Below are 13,541 nucleotides of genomic sequence, written 5' to 3'. Positions count from 1 at the left end.
AAACTGAAATAGTTCTTACAAAAGATAAAATACAATTTATAGATGTTCAAGTACAGGCAGCAGCCTGTTTGTGCAATGATCTGTATAAAGAAGGTGAGAACTCCATTGATTATGAAGTAGGAGGATAGAAGGCTGCAAAACAGCGACATTAGTCCAAATGGTTCGAGAATCAAAGTTGAGATGAGGAAGATATGTTAGAAAAACAGAATTTCACTGAGAAGGCTCGGGATGACAACTACATAACCTTATGTTTCAGCTTAGACGGTGAAAAGCATAGCAACTTTAATGAACGACTTGAACTGGGCGTATTGACGTAGACATGACATGTGGTGAGGAACTTATGGACAAATTCAAAAATCAGCTGCAAGGGAGCTCAGGACAACAAGAACTATTTAAAGAAGTAGGAGAGCATGCAAAAGGGGTGATAGAATAGGTAAGAGGGCTCTAGGGAAAAAATCGTAATTCAGCCTGGTATAGGATGTCGTTGCAAATTAGAGTTTCAATTGCTTTTACAATGTTGGAAATTTTGTTTTTAATTCGTATACTCACAAGTTGCGCACTTCATTAGGTTCGATGATTTGTCTTGAAGCTAGGGTTTTAACCATCTAAAGTTTCACTTATATGGTGTAGAATGAGGAAGAAAGTGAGGTTTTTAGGCTTTCTCTTTAAGCCTTTTAGTTCAAATTAGATTAGAGAAGTAATTGAGCTTTTTCCTTCTAAAAGTGAAAGAAACCCCAAGAGGAAAGCTTATGGCAGAATACGTTGGAGATATGATAACCAAAGAGTGTTCAGATGTGATGTGTTGGTGTGTAGTACTAGTTCATTTGTGAGTCATGTGTGAGTGCCACGTGTCACTATGGGACTCATCCCATATGCACTTGGTGCTAGTATGTGAATGTGTAGCCTATATAAGGCTTGTACTTCCTTGTCTCATTTAGTAGTGATGATGAATGAATGAAAGCCTTCATGGATTCTACATCTGTCTACCATTTCTTCACTCCCTAGCATTATCTCTCTCTCTCACTCACACCATGTTTCTAACATGGTATCAGAGCAGGTTAGCCTTGCCATATCTGCCCTGCCACGTCATCATCTCCGCCCTAACCCTAACCCTAATTCGTCTCTAGTTGCCTCCTCCTTTCAGCTTCTCCTACCCGATTAGGGTTTTTGCACAACCGCCTTCATTGCTCCTTCATTCAGCCTCCTCCATAGCCACTTCCTTTCGTTTCTACCTGTCTACAATCTCCAAAGCCTACCGCCTCTGTTCCTCTCCTCTTTTTGCTTCTATTCGGGTCTTTTTGGAGCTACAAGCAGCCCTATTATCTGCTGGTTGGCACACTGTTCAAGGCATGCCTGCACGTGTGGATCTTTGAAGCCGTTTTGGAGCTTTTCACCGCCGATTCTAGGGTTTCCAAGCTGCGGCAGCAGAGTTGCCCACCTACACGCATTGGTTGCAGAATTTCGTGATATTTTGGAGGCATTTCAACCTAGTTTGGAGATGCTACTGCAATTTCGAGCTGTTTTGGTGCTGCTGCCAGCATAACCATCTACATTAGAGGTGATTTCAGGTGTTTTCCTCATTTGCTCCAGCATTTCAAAACCCTAAATCACCTTGGAGCTGCATTTCCAGCCACCTCCGAGCTGCTTCTAGCTTCTAGCTCATCTAGAACAGCCAATATATCATCTCGGAGCTGTTCTAGGGAGCCGCCTTGCACATTGGAGACTCGTCTTTGCATCTAGAGCACCTTCAATCGCTCAGACCTGCTTTGCACACCTATTGCAGCACTCGGTGTAGCTTGGAGCTGTTTTGCTGAGTTGCCGCATGAATTTCGAGCTATACTTTTGCATCTGCTCCCCTATAGCTACCTTCTTGAGGCTTTCGGACCTGCTACAGCACTTGGAGTGCTTTCCACGCCCACTAGTGCACGTCTCTTGACTCATTCTTGCAGTTTGGGGAATCTACTTGCTGCTCTTTGATTCAGGTTCACTCAGTTCTACATTTCTAGGCGTATTTTTGCTGCTTTTCCATTAGGGTTTGCATTTTGGAACCTCCGAGGTCATCCACCAGTAGCTGGACACTTTTATTCACGCCTTTCTCAAGCTGTTGATCCATTTCAGAGCCCTAAACCAGCCTCTTCATTTGCTGGTTATCCATTTCAGCTTGCTGCCTTTGCTATCTCATTAAGACTATGGAGCCTCGTCCTGGTGGTGAAGACTCATCAGCACCACTCTCAGCTAGGGATGAGCAACATGACAAAGCAATGGCGCTTATTGGTGTGAGATTGGCCAACCAATTGCTTCATCAACTTGACCTCACTACTTCAGCCAAGGAGACCCTGGACAAGCTCGAGAATATTTATGCCACATCTATTGGACCTGAGGAGCAAGCTTTATCAGCTATATTGCACTGTCTATTCCTCTTTGAGGTGGTAGATGGGGATGATGGCCATGAATTTGAGTGCTTAGCCATGGATTTGGCCAAGTACTAATCTGTGATTAGTAGACATTAAAACATTATTATATATTATACGCCAATGGTGTAACATGTATTTGTACTTATGATGGACACCGACTAATTTGTTATGGCGGTGGAACTAGTCGGCTGGAGCCACTACTACAGACGACATCAAATTTGGACATGTGACACTTATTTTATTAATAAAGATGTGCACCCACGTATCTAGGTCCGGGGGGCAATAGGAAGGGAAGGGTGCATTAAGGTGCATTGAATGCTAGATGCATGGGTCATAGGATAAGGGTAGGTGTAAATGGGAAGATGTACTTGAGTGATCTCAAGGGACATTAATGAAAGGGTATCACCCTTTCATTGTGAATCACGTGGCATTCTCTCTATTCACCTTGCATTCATCCGCCATCTCTCTCCCACCTTGCATGTAGATAAAAAAGAGAAACAAGTACTCTCACGAGGGCGCTCTTCCTCCATTGGAGGGCCAATCGGCATTCAAATTCTGCATGCATTGCACACATTTGCATTCTCCAGGAATTCGGTTCTTTACATTTGGTATCAGAGCAACGACAATCCACGATCGGGACAGTAGGAGAAGAGGAAGAGTGTACCGAGATAGAGGGCGAAAGCGTGTGAAACAAAGTCACGGACTGCAAGCGCAGTGCAGAAGAAGAGTGCTCGAAGAGAGCCGTACAAGCAGGCATGTGCGGGGAGTCCGCACAAGAAGAGCGTGACAGCAAGCGACGAAGAGCCGTACAAGTAGGCACATGCGTGGAGGGCCTTTACGGAAAGGGCGTGATAGTAAGCGACGCACGTGCGGTAGAGGTCTGGGTGGGAAGGGATGGGAGAAGTGGTGCATGGCAGACGTGAAGCAGCCAACGAAAGAGGGTTTGAGTGATCCTTCTCCTCCAGCAACTCCCAAAAGAGGATTCCTGAAAGTATTTGCAAAGCTGAATTTGGAGATCATGAGGTAAGGGCTTTCTCTGAAATTTCTGGTTTATGGACGGGGAACAATGTGTCCTAATGGGGTGACTCCTCCCCCGTGTGCGATTAGACCCTTAAAATCCTTAAACTGTGAGGAAAAGACTCCCCCCCCCCGTTCTCCCTAACGGAAAGTCGAATCGGAACAAGATTTTAAGGGGGTGATCCACCCACCAAATACCCCCTATAACAGTTTCTAGAGCTTCAATCCACTCAAAACAAGTAGCCCAAATGGAGTGCACCAGCTTACAGTAGAAATATAAGAAGAGCCCAAAAGAGAAGGAAGAAGAGGTCATTTTAAGTGGTTTTCGACATAAGCGAAGCGGGAGTCGGATAAGTACTACCAACTCTATAACACTTGACTTTTTTTGTAAAATAAACCCCTTTTCTGAAGTTACAGCAAAGTCATTTTCTCTCTTGTATTGCTAAAAGGTAAGAATGGAAGGAGAAGGGATATTTAATAGTGAATTTGTCCTTTTTCCTTCAATACTAGAAGGAGATAGGGAGAGCACACCATCACCTCCTCCCGAAGAGGATAATTTAGATGAGAGTCACACACATATTGAGTATGATAACCCACGTATAGAATTACCTTCATCTCTCCTTCAAAAATCTCTCGATAGGGAGTTTTCCTTTAGAAATGAAGGGAGAAATGAGTCCATCCAAGAGCAAGGCGCTGAGTTTACGCCTTTAACTCAAAATCCCATACACATGGATTATAATCCAACAGGTGCAAGAGGGAGAGAGGAGTCTCTTGTTGATAAGCTGGTTTCTCAGCTTAGTAATATGATTGAACAATCCGTTATGACAAAATTTGGGACTAAGAGAGTGTTGAATTTTGGGGATGAAGATTTAGGCACTCCCTCGAAGAGAGCCAAATTTCAACCTTGAGAGAGAATAGAATTTTCAAAGTATGATGGAGCAAGAGAGGCGGATAAAATCCTTAATTGTATTCGCTATTTTGAGCTATATTTCGCCCATCAAGATAAGATTGATCACGAGAAGCTTGCTCTTGCCACATTGCATCTATAGACCTTCAATCTCTCTTTTTTTTTTAACTCTTCTATTTCAGCCCTATTCATCCTATAAGATGTTTTATATGCTCCATCGCAAAATCAACTATGGCCAAGGTCTACCTAGTTCAATAATAGATTTGGGTGAGAGAATCTTTTCAATACTGACTAGTACGTTGAGAATATGTTTCAGCTTATTGAGCAGGTTAATTATGAAGACATTTCAGCAGCTTCGTATTCAGAAGAGGATTTTGAGCATGAAGAGATATTGAAGAGACACTACAGTGATACTTCTGCATTTCGAATAATTAGCATCAAGAGGAACCGGAACTTGGAGATGAGACTTAAGTTCTGATTCAGAAGAGATCGTGTACTAGACTATTTGCAGATTATGAAGAGGTGATGCAAATGCAGAAGTAAAAGAGAAAAGCATACGCAAAAGAAAGAGACAAGAGAGGATCCAGAAGAAGACTTCTGTTCATTCAAGCAGGAGAGAGTGTCATGACGATAGAAATCACTAATCCGTGAGCAGTAGACATTAAAACATTATTTTATATTATACACGAATGGTGTAACATGTATTTATATTTGACACCGACCGATTTGTTATGGCAGTGGAGCTTCTCAGTAGATAGAACTAGTCGAGCTGGAGCCACTGCTTCAGAGGGCATCAAATTTGCACATGTGACACTTATTATATTAATAAAGATGTGCATCCACGTGTCTAGGTCCTAGGGGCAATAGGAAGGGAAGGGTTGATTAAGGTGCATTGAATGGTAGATGCACGGGTCATAGGAGAAGGGTAGGTGTTAATGGGAAGATGAAACTTGAGTGATCTCAAGGGACATTAATGATAGGGTATCACCCTTTCATTGTGAATCACGTAGCATTCTCTCTATTCACCTTGCATTCATCCGCCATCTCTCTCCTACCTTGCATGTAGGTCGAAAAGAGAAACAAGTACTCTCATGAGGGTGCTCTTCCCTCATTGGAGGGCCAATCGGCATTCAAATTCTGCATGCATTGCACACATTTACATTCTCGTGGAATTTGGTACTTCACATAGCATTTCAAACGATCAAGCACAGTGGATTTAGCCTCTTCGGACTACCCATGTGTCTGTGGATGAAAAGAAGATGAGAATTCAAAGTAGTGCCCATATTCTCAAAAACCCCTCACCAAAACAAACTCGTCATATGCGGATCTCTGTTACCAATGATAGATTGAGGCATACCATGGTACTTAAAGATGTTCTGTATGAATAATCTTGTCATATGATCCGTTGTTATCTTCTTCCTTGCCGGAATGAAATCAGCTTGCTTACTGAATCTGCATGTCACAGTCCATAGGCCATAATTTCCTATGGGTGTTCTAGGAAGATAAAAAATAAAATCCATAGCAATGCTATCCCACGGTCTATCCGGATTAGGCAATGGATGCAATAATCTAGATGCCTTGTGTCGGTCAAGTTTGACCTTCTGACAGATAATGCATGTCCTAACAAAAGCCTCTACATCTCTTGACAGATAATGCATGTCTTGACAAAAGCCTATGTATCTCATCTCAACGCTAGCCAATAGAAGAAGAAATGCTCAACTGCCTTCACCGTGGCATCAATACCTCTATTCCTTGCATACGGTGGAGCATGGCTCTCTATCAAAACCTTAGGCCTCAACTGCTTTGTGACACAAAGGCGACCATGCATCATAAGAAAGCCATCTCTGAGAGTATAATGCTCATGATGCTGACTATTAGATAACTAATCATAAATCCTTATAAAATCCTCATCGTGTGCATACTGATCCTTCATTGCATCCAACTCATGGTGGTATGCAATGCATACTGCTTAAACCTTGGATTTCCTTGACAATGCATCAGCCACAACATTCTTTTTTCCCTCAACATGCACTATCTGAAAGTGAAACATGGATGCGAAATTGGCCCAATGCATATGCTTCTCAAACAACTTAGACCGAGTTAGGGAATATCTCAACAGTGAAATCAGCCCCAAGCAAGAAATGTTTCCATGTAGAAAGAGCATGAATCATAGCCAACATCTCTTTCTCATAAAACAACAAGGCCGTTCTTTCCACATGCATCACACTAGACAGCAAAAGCTTTTCGGAGATCTGGCAAGATCAACACTGGATCCGAAGTAAGCTTTTCTTTCAACATTTTAAAATGTTGCAATTTCATTTTCAGCCCATGTAAAAGACGCTCCCTTCTTCTGCAACGCATAAAGAGGTGAAGCAATCTCAGCAAATTGACGTATGAACCGTCCATAGTATGAGCATAGACCCAAAAGCTTCATACATCATGCGAATTCCTCAACTGTGGCCAATTGCGAATTGCTTCGGTCTTAGCGGGATCCATACGCACTCCATCCTTGGAGATAATGTGTCCCAAAAAGTAAATCTCGGGCATAAAGAACTCACTCATCTTTGCATTTATGACCAGTCTAGCTTTCTAAGTTCTGCAAACACCATTATCAAATGCTTCTTATGCTCTGCCTCATCCTTTGAGTACACTATCATATCATTAAAGAAATTGCCCACAAAAGATCAATACTCTTGAAAGATTCTATCCATCATTTGGTTAAAGGTGGCACGAGCATTTGTGAGTCCAAATGGCATAACTAAGAACTCATACAGCCCAAAAGTGGTCCTGAAAGCTGTCTTAGACACACCCTCTGACCGAATGTGTATCTGGTGGTACCCACTCTTCAGATCTATACAGCTGAAAATGGCTGATCCCGCCAACCGATCCAGGGTATTATCAATTCCGGGAATGGGGAATCGATTTGTTGATTGTTGTCTTCTTCAACCATCCCTCTTTTGGACTAACAATACTGGTGAAAAATAGGGAGATGAACTTGGTTGAATCAGCCCCTTTTCCAACTTGGCTCATGATCTTTGCACTAATTCTATATGGTGGCTTGTTCGGTAGACTACTGCCTGGCACTACATCAATGCCATGATCCTTGGGCCTTTCAAGTGGAAGTTCCCTTGGTAAAGAGTCAAAAAAACAGTCCCCGAATTGACTCTTCCAAGTTATGGCAGTTGGCTGCATCCAACTTATGCCAAACTGTCATTACATCCACCTCGAACGTAGTAGTCAGCCAAGCAGCTTAGAATATCTGTTTAAAGTGAACCCAACTAGACGGTGCTTTGTTATGAAGTAACAGATTTGTCCTCCACTGTAATGCATTCATTTTCAGAAAGGTGGCTGCCTTACACATCTTAGAAGACTCAATGAATTACCTTCTGAAAAGGCTGCATCAAACTGTTGAACAAAAGTCAAAGCTTTCAGCCTAACTTGTGCCCCTTTAAAGGCCTCAAACGTCACTGCTGCCCCACCTTTCTGAAGGTCTTTTGCCTTGCATTTGGGTGTCATATTATCATAAACAGGTGGCTGCAAAAATGGTGCTTGTATAGCGTTACATTCTGTCCAACATTGCCACTACCCATAGGAGGGTTTGCCATACCAGCCCCAGTTCCTTGCATACCCAACATTTCTGCAAGATTTCCGATAGTGCCATGCATTCTACTTTGCAACCCTGGCTGCATGCCAATATTTCCATACATTTATTATGCATCCCGGGCTGCATACCTCAGGCATAGTTCCTTGCATACATTGCATACCGGGTTGAAAGCCACCAACAGAGTATTTTCCAGGCTTTTTAAAATTATCCACAGCTTATCCAGCTCTCTCTCTCACGTCATGTTCCTACATATGGTATCAGAGCAGGTTTGTTGAGGGCTGTCGATTGCTAGGGCAAGTGAGAGGAGGACTGAGGTACTTGGTGTGAGGCTCAGCTTCTGAAGCACCAAAAGTGTCTGTTGATGAGCCCTTGTTGCAGCAAGGCTCTCCTGAATCCAAGCATTTGTAGGCCGTTTTTGCTCTTCTCTCTGAAGAGCTGCCAGCTGTTGTCGAATGGCAATCTCTCGCTTGCGAATCTCATCTCTCTTGATACTAGCAACAGAATGATAAAAGTTGCTAATGTCAGTGAGGGCTGTAGCCATATTTGACGGGGACGACTGCCCACCTTGTAGGTGAGAAACCCAAATTTGTAGCACTGCCTCTGTGAGGCCCTCCTCTGCATAGAAGACATCTGGAATCCTGATACCGGCAGAGTGGCCTCTCACCCGAGGCTCTGAAACCACCAAAACAACCGGAAAATGATCTGAAGTGGACACCCCAGCGCAGATGCATACTGTCCCACCTCTGTCCAGTGCCCAATCATCCACATAAAATTTGTCAATCCGTGCATGGATAGGCATCCTTACTCTCCTGTTCGACCAAGAAAACAAAAGAGACTGTGGCTGAGTGTGAAAAGCATCATCATACCAAACATCTCTACCACTGAACTGAAAAAGGAAGGCATCCCATGCTACTCTCTCAAGGGAATGAATGCCACCTTCCCTACCTCATCTTTTGTCCGAAGGCATCTCAACCATGTTGAAATCAACTGGTGAAAGAAAACCCACTCCAGCAGAGGGGGAAGCCCTGTCCAATGGAATCCCAATAACCGGCTCCCCCACGGTAGAGGGTACACACTCCTTTGTCTCAAACTCTGCCAAATCAGCCAGTACTACAAAAGAGTTCCTGTAGGAGGAAGCTAGCATAGGAGTGCAAAGAATCCTTGCACCCAAGGGAGAAGGCGAAAGACCCCCTTACCTCTATCAAGAGGTGAAGTGTGACTAACAGAGGGAGGGGGCTGATCAGGAACATTAGTGATAGGACCTAAAGAAATGTTCTTTGAAAGGGTGCATCCTTGTTTGCGATGGATCACAAGTGGTTGTGTAGATTAGAGGGATGCACATGGAAGATATTCTACGCCTTCCCTACAGGTTTATGGATTTCCATTCACACAGCTTTGTTGCCACACGCAACATGTTGATGGAGCGGCGCTTGTGCAACCTTGCCTCACAGACCTCTTGAGGGCATATCTTCCAACTACCCCACCATTAAGGCATAAAATGGCTGCAGCATTTCCAAACAATGACATAATCATACTTATGAAACCTTCCCCAAAGCCCAATTGACCAAGCATAGCAATAATGTAGTCCCATCTTAACCTGTCATATGCCTTGTCTACATCAACCCCCAAAAACACACACCTTTGACCCACAGCACCCACATATGCAAGCTTCTCCTGGTAGTAATGCTCCCCCTGAAAGCAAGAAGACAGCCAAGAAGAAGCATAAGAAGGCTCACAAGCCCGCTCCTTCAGGTGGACAGCTACCCTTGATGCCTGCGGTTGCCCCTGGACTGGGTAATGCAAATAACTCTCACTAAATCGGGGACTCTTCCCCAAACAATGATGCATCGAGGGTATTTTGGAGGGGGATCAGTTTTTCAAGCAATGGTGGCACAGCTCACAGAAGGATCCGGAATGCCAAGCAGTTATCTGGGCAGCATGCAGGCGGAAATGCAGAATTTCCAGCAGCACATTGTGGGAGGAATGCCTCCTGCAAATGCCAATATGATGTATGTAAACATAGGGATGCAGCTCGGTATGTAGACAGGGATGCCTGGAATGATGCGTCACACCTGGAATATGCCACAGATGCAGGGAGTGGACCCGGTATGGTTAACCCCACCATGGACTGGGGGTATGGCTCAAAATGTGGGAACAATGATGACTCCGCCATTTTTACAGCCCCCCCGTTTATGATAATCTTACTTCCAAAGGCAAGCTGAAAGATTATAAGGAGGGAGGGGCAGCTGTGAAGTTTGAAACTTCAATAGGATGCAGGACAGAGTGAAGGCTTTGACATTCATGCAATAGTTTGATGCCGCCTATTCAGGTGGACATTTCACAGAGTCTTCTAAAGTTCGAAAGGCAGCCACCTTCTTGAAGGGAAATGCACTCCAATGGTGGACCAATTTACTTTTGCAGGGTAGAGCACCTACCACTTGGCTTGAATCTAAACAGGTTTTCTCAGCCACATGGCTAATCACCACTTTTGAGGTGGATATTATGACCGCTTGGTACAAGCTAGATGCAGGGAATTGCAGAAATTTGGAAGAGTACGGTAAGAAGTTTTGGGAAGTCTTGTTGCCAGTGAACTCCTACAGGCATGTACCACTGTCCGAGCAAATTGAAAGGAGCTTTGTGACTATGCACCAAGACAAAGGTCTCCAACATGTCTCAGTTGATTGAGAATGCTACTACTGCCTATGCTGTCATGCAAGGGATGACTCCGGGGTTCAAAGGTAATCAACAGGATGACTCTTTCACGAAAGGGAAATTTGCCAAGACGACTAAAGTCAAGTTTCCTGGCCTGATAATAAGCCCAATACCAGAGAGAGATTGTCTCCTAAGACAAGGCAAGCCCTATATGAAGCTAGAAAGTGTTTCCTTTGCAAAGAGGAGGGCCATCAAGCCAAAGATTGTCCTAGTTGTAAACTGGAACAACCTATGGGAGAGCGAAAAAGGACAGCCACACGCGCTAGGAGATTTGTTTTTCTTTGGTAAGAAGCAGAAATTTTGGTATGGATTATTGTGCCAGCCCAAAACTGGAGAGTCTCTTCTTTCTCGGCTGCATTGTTGTTTGCAAGATGGGTTCCATCTCGTACCCACACAAAGCTTCAGAATATTTTGCATTGTAATTTGTAGGACAGTTCTTCCTTGCGAGTTTTGTTGCTTTTTGTACCAGCTAGAAGATGGAGAGTCTCCTCTTTATAGGCTGTATGGTAAATTGCAAGATGAGTATTCCCTGCTAGTGTTGGATTGCTCTTGTTGCCCGGCATGGCTAGAGCAGCAAATCCATGTATCACATGCCTGTTTTGGATGCTCTTGTTGCCTGGCATGGCTCGAGCAGTAAATCCATCTAGTACATGCTAGTTTGTGTTTTGTTTGAACCATGAGGCAAGGATCCAAGTGTAGCATAGATTGACTGAACCGATTCAGCTTGCGGTGATGCAAGTCTGAAAGGATATTGAGTACCAGGATCTATGTTCCTAGGATCCAATATTGCCATGTGTGTGTGGTTCAAGTTATTGGAGGAGAGTGAACTAGCAAATTTCACTCAGAGTGGCCTAGTCCACTCAGTTGTAGTACTTTGATTGTAGCTCCTTCAGGCTTAGCAGAGCGTAGCTCTGGAGCATTCCCTGATGCTCAAGAGGGGGGTAGTTCCTCCACTTATTTTACTTTGAATTGTGAATTTTTGAACTGTGATTAACTTTGACTTAGGGGACTAGCCCAAGGGAAGTGACAATTCCCAGAAGTCCCTAGGAATGGGTTCAATCCCTAGGTGCACACACTAGGCCTAAAATGCTAGGGGCGAGGCAAGGTTTAGTGGGGTCATAAAGTTGGGCCCAAGGAAACCACTGTTGTCATGGTTTTAGGGGTTAAAACTTTAATGTGGGGGCAAACCAATGCTCCATTGGTTTGGAAGGGTTAGACTTTAACGAGGAGCCACGTGGCAATCCCTCATGCAAGTCTACCCACCCCTTCCTCTCCTTACAAAGCTAATGTACGGGTTTATGATGTTTCTTGTTTTCTCCTCTCTCACTTCATGCATCCTGAGGTAATCTCTCGCTTCCCAAGGCTGCTGTATGGGTGGTTTTCACGTGTCCCAAGGTAGGTCTTCTTGCTGGTACGATTGATTGGAGCTCAAATCGATGTATTCCTGCTGCTGCATGACTCCCAAGGCACTCATTACCCGCTGTACGGATCACAATTAATGCAGTACAGACTGCATATCTTGCTGTACGGACCTGCTGGCACCCATTTCGATGCAAATCAGCTGCTATATAGAATGTTTCACTCTCTTTCTTGCTGCGAATCTCTCCTCTACCTTCCAGCCCGTGATCCTCCTGCACTCTCTCTCCGATTCCAACCCGTTGTCTCTCCTCCTTTCCCTCTCCAAGCTGCCCATTCCTCCTGCTGCCTCTTACTTGCTGGATCTGCTACCCCACGAGGTGTTCTGGATTGGATTGGAGCACCTTGGAGCTGATTTGGGACCATTTGGAACTGGTTTGAGTTCTCTTGTCACTCTTCCTTTCATTTTTGACTGCATTTGGTCATTTCGGAAGCTCTTTGTTGCTCCTTCGCTGTTGGAAGTCCCCTCTTGGCCATTTAGGTTGTGAATAGACACCCAGTTACAGGGGGTGTAACCAAATGGGTGTCAGAGAGGCAGTGTGGATTTTCTTCCTGTATTGAGGTCACTTGTTGAGTTTGAGATATGTGTTGATGCATTGTCGCCCTGAGAGGCTGGTCAGTGGATTGTGGCCCTGAGAGGCTGGTCAGTGGATTGTGGGACTGTCGGATCCTTAGAGCAAGTGTTATGTCTTGTGGACTGCTTGGACAGCTTTACAGTTGGTCATAGACAATGGTAAATGCCTTAGCCTTGCCCTGGCACTTGGGGACTAGTGCGTGCACTAGATTGAATGCAGGTTGTAGCCAATGTTTGGCTTTGACTGAGGAATAGCTTGAAACACAGTGCAAGGGTGAGCCCTTGTTGTATGACCAATTTAGATTCCTAAAGAAATAAATAAATACCGGAAGGAGCGCCAAGTGTTTGGGGCCAATGTGGTGTCTTGTATTTGGTTTCATTGAGCAGGGGCACTCTAGCCTCCATCTAGTTATTTCTCAAGTTGTTTCCAAGTGGTATTGTTAAAAATTAAGTGGCTGGAAATGATGCAATATGGATGTGAACAATGAGTATGTTAAGATAGTTATGGTCTACTACCCTTAGGAAACTAAAGGCCGGTTATAGGAGCTGCATCTTCCACTACATGTACTTTGCCTCCAACTCAGGAGCAGATTCAGTGGGATGGACGTGATGCCAAAGCACATGCCTTGATTGCTCTTTCAGTGGAAAGGGTCATTATCCCTCATATTCAGTTTTGCAAGACAGCTAAGCATGCATGGGATCAGCTTGCATCCTTATATCAGGTGCGGAAAGAGGTAAGGGTCGGCTATCTTCGAAGCAGTTGAAGGAATTGAAGCTAGAAGAGGGTTAGTAATATGGATGCCTATCTTACCAGTGTGAAGGATTTGAAAGAGTAGTTGGCCAACATTGATGAGGTGGTTCCTGATTCTCATCTCCTTTCTAATACCCTTGATGGGT

The 13,541-nt window shown here is 44.2% G+C and overlaps 1 protein-coding gene across 1 annotated transcript in view; it reads left to right on the top strand.

The window, feature by feature from the left end:
- The window catches only part of LOC147882908 (Ubiquitin-like superfamily protein), a 100,554-nt gene that overhangs the window by 39,676 nt on the left and 47,337 nt on the right, over positions 1-13,541 (top strand). The gene's annotated exons all lie outside the window — the stretch shown is intronic.

This window comes from Dipteris shenzhenensis, chromosome 29, assembly GCF_047967505.1.
Source record: "Dipteris shenzhenensis isolate YYH24624 ecotype China chromosome 29, Dip_SZ_1.0, whole genome shotgun sequence".
Lineage (NCBI taxonomy): Eukaryota > Viridiplantae > Streptophyta > Polypodiopsida > Gleicheniales > Dipteridaceae > Dipteris > Dipteris shenzhenensis.
The sequence above is the reverse complement of the archived record's forward strand: the minus strand, read 5'-3'. Positions and strand labels throughout refer to the sequence as shown.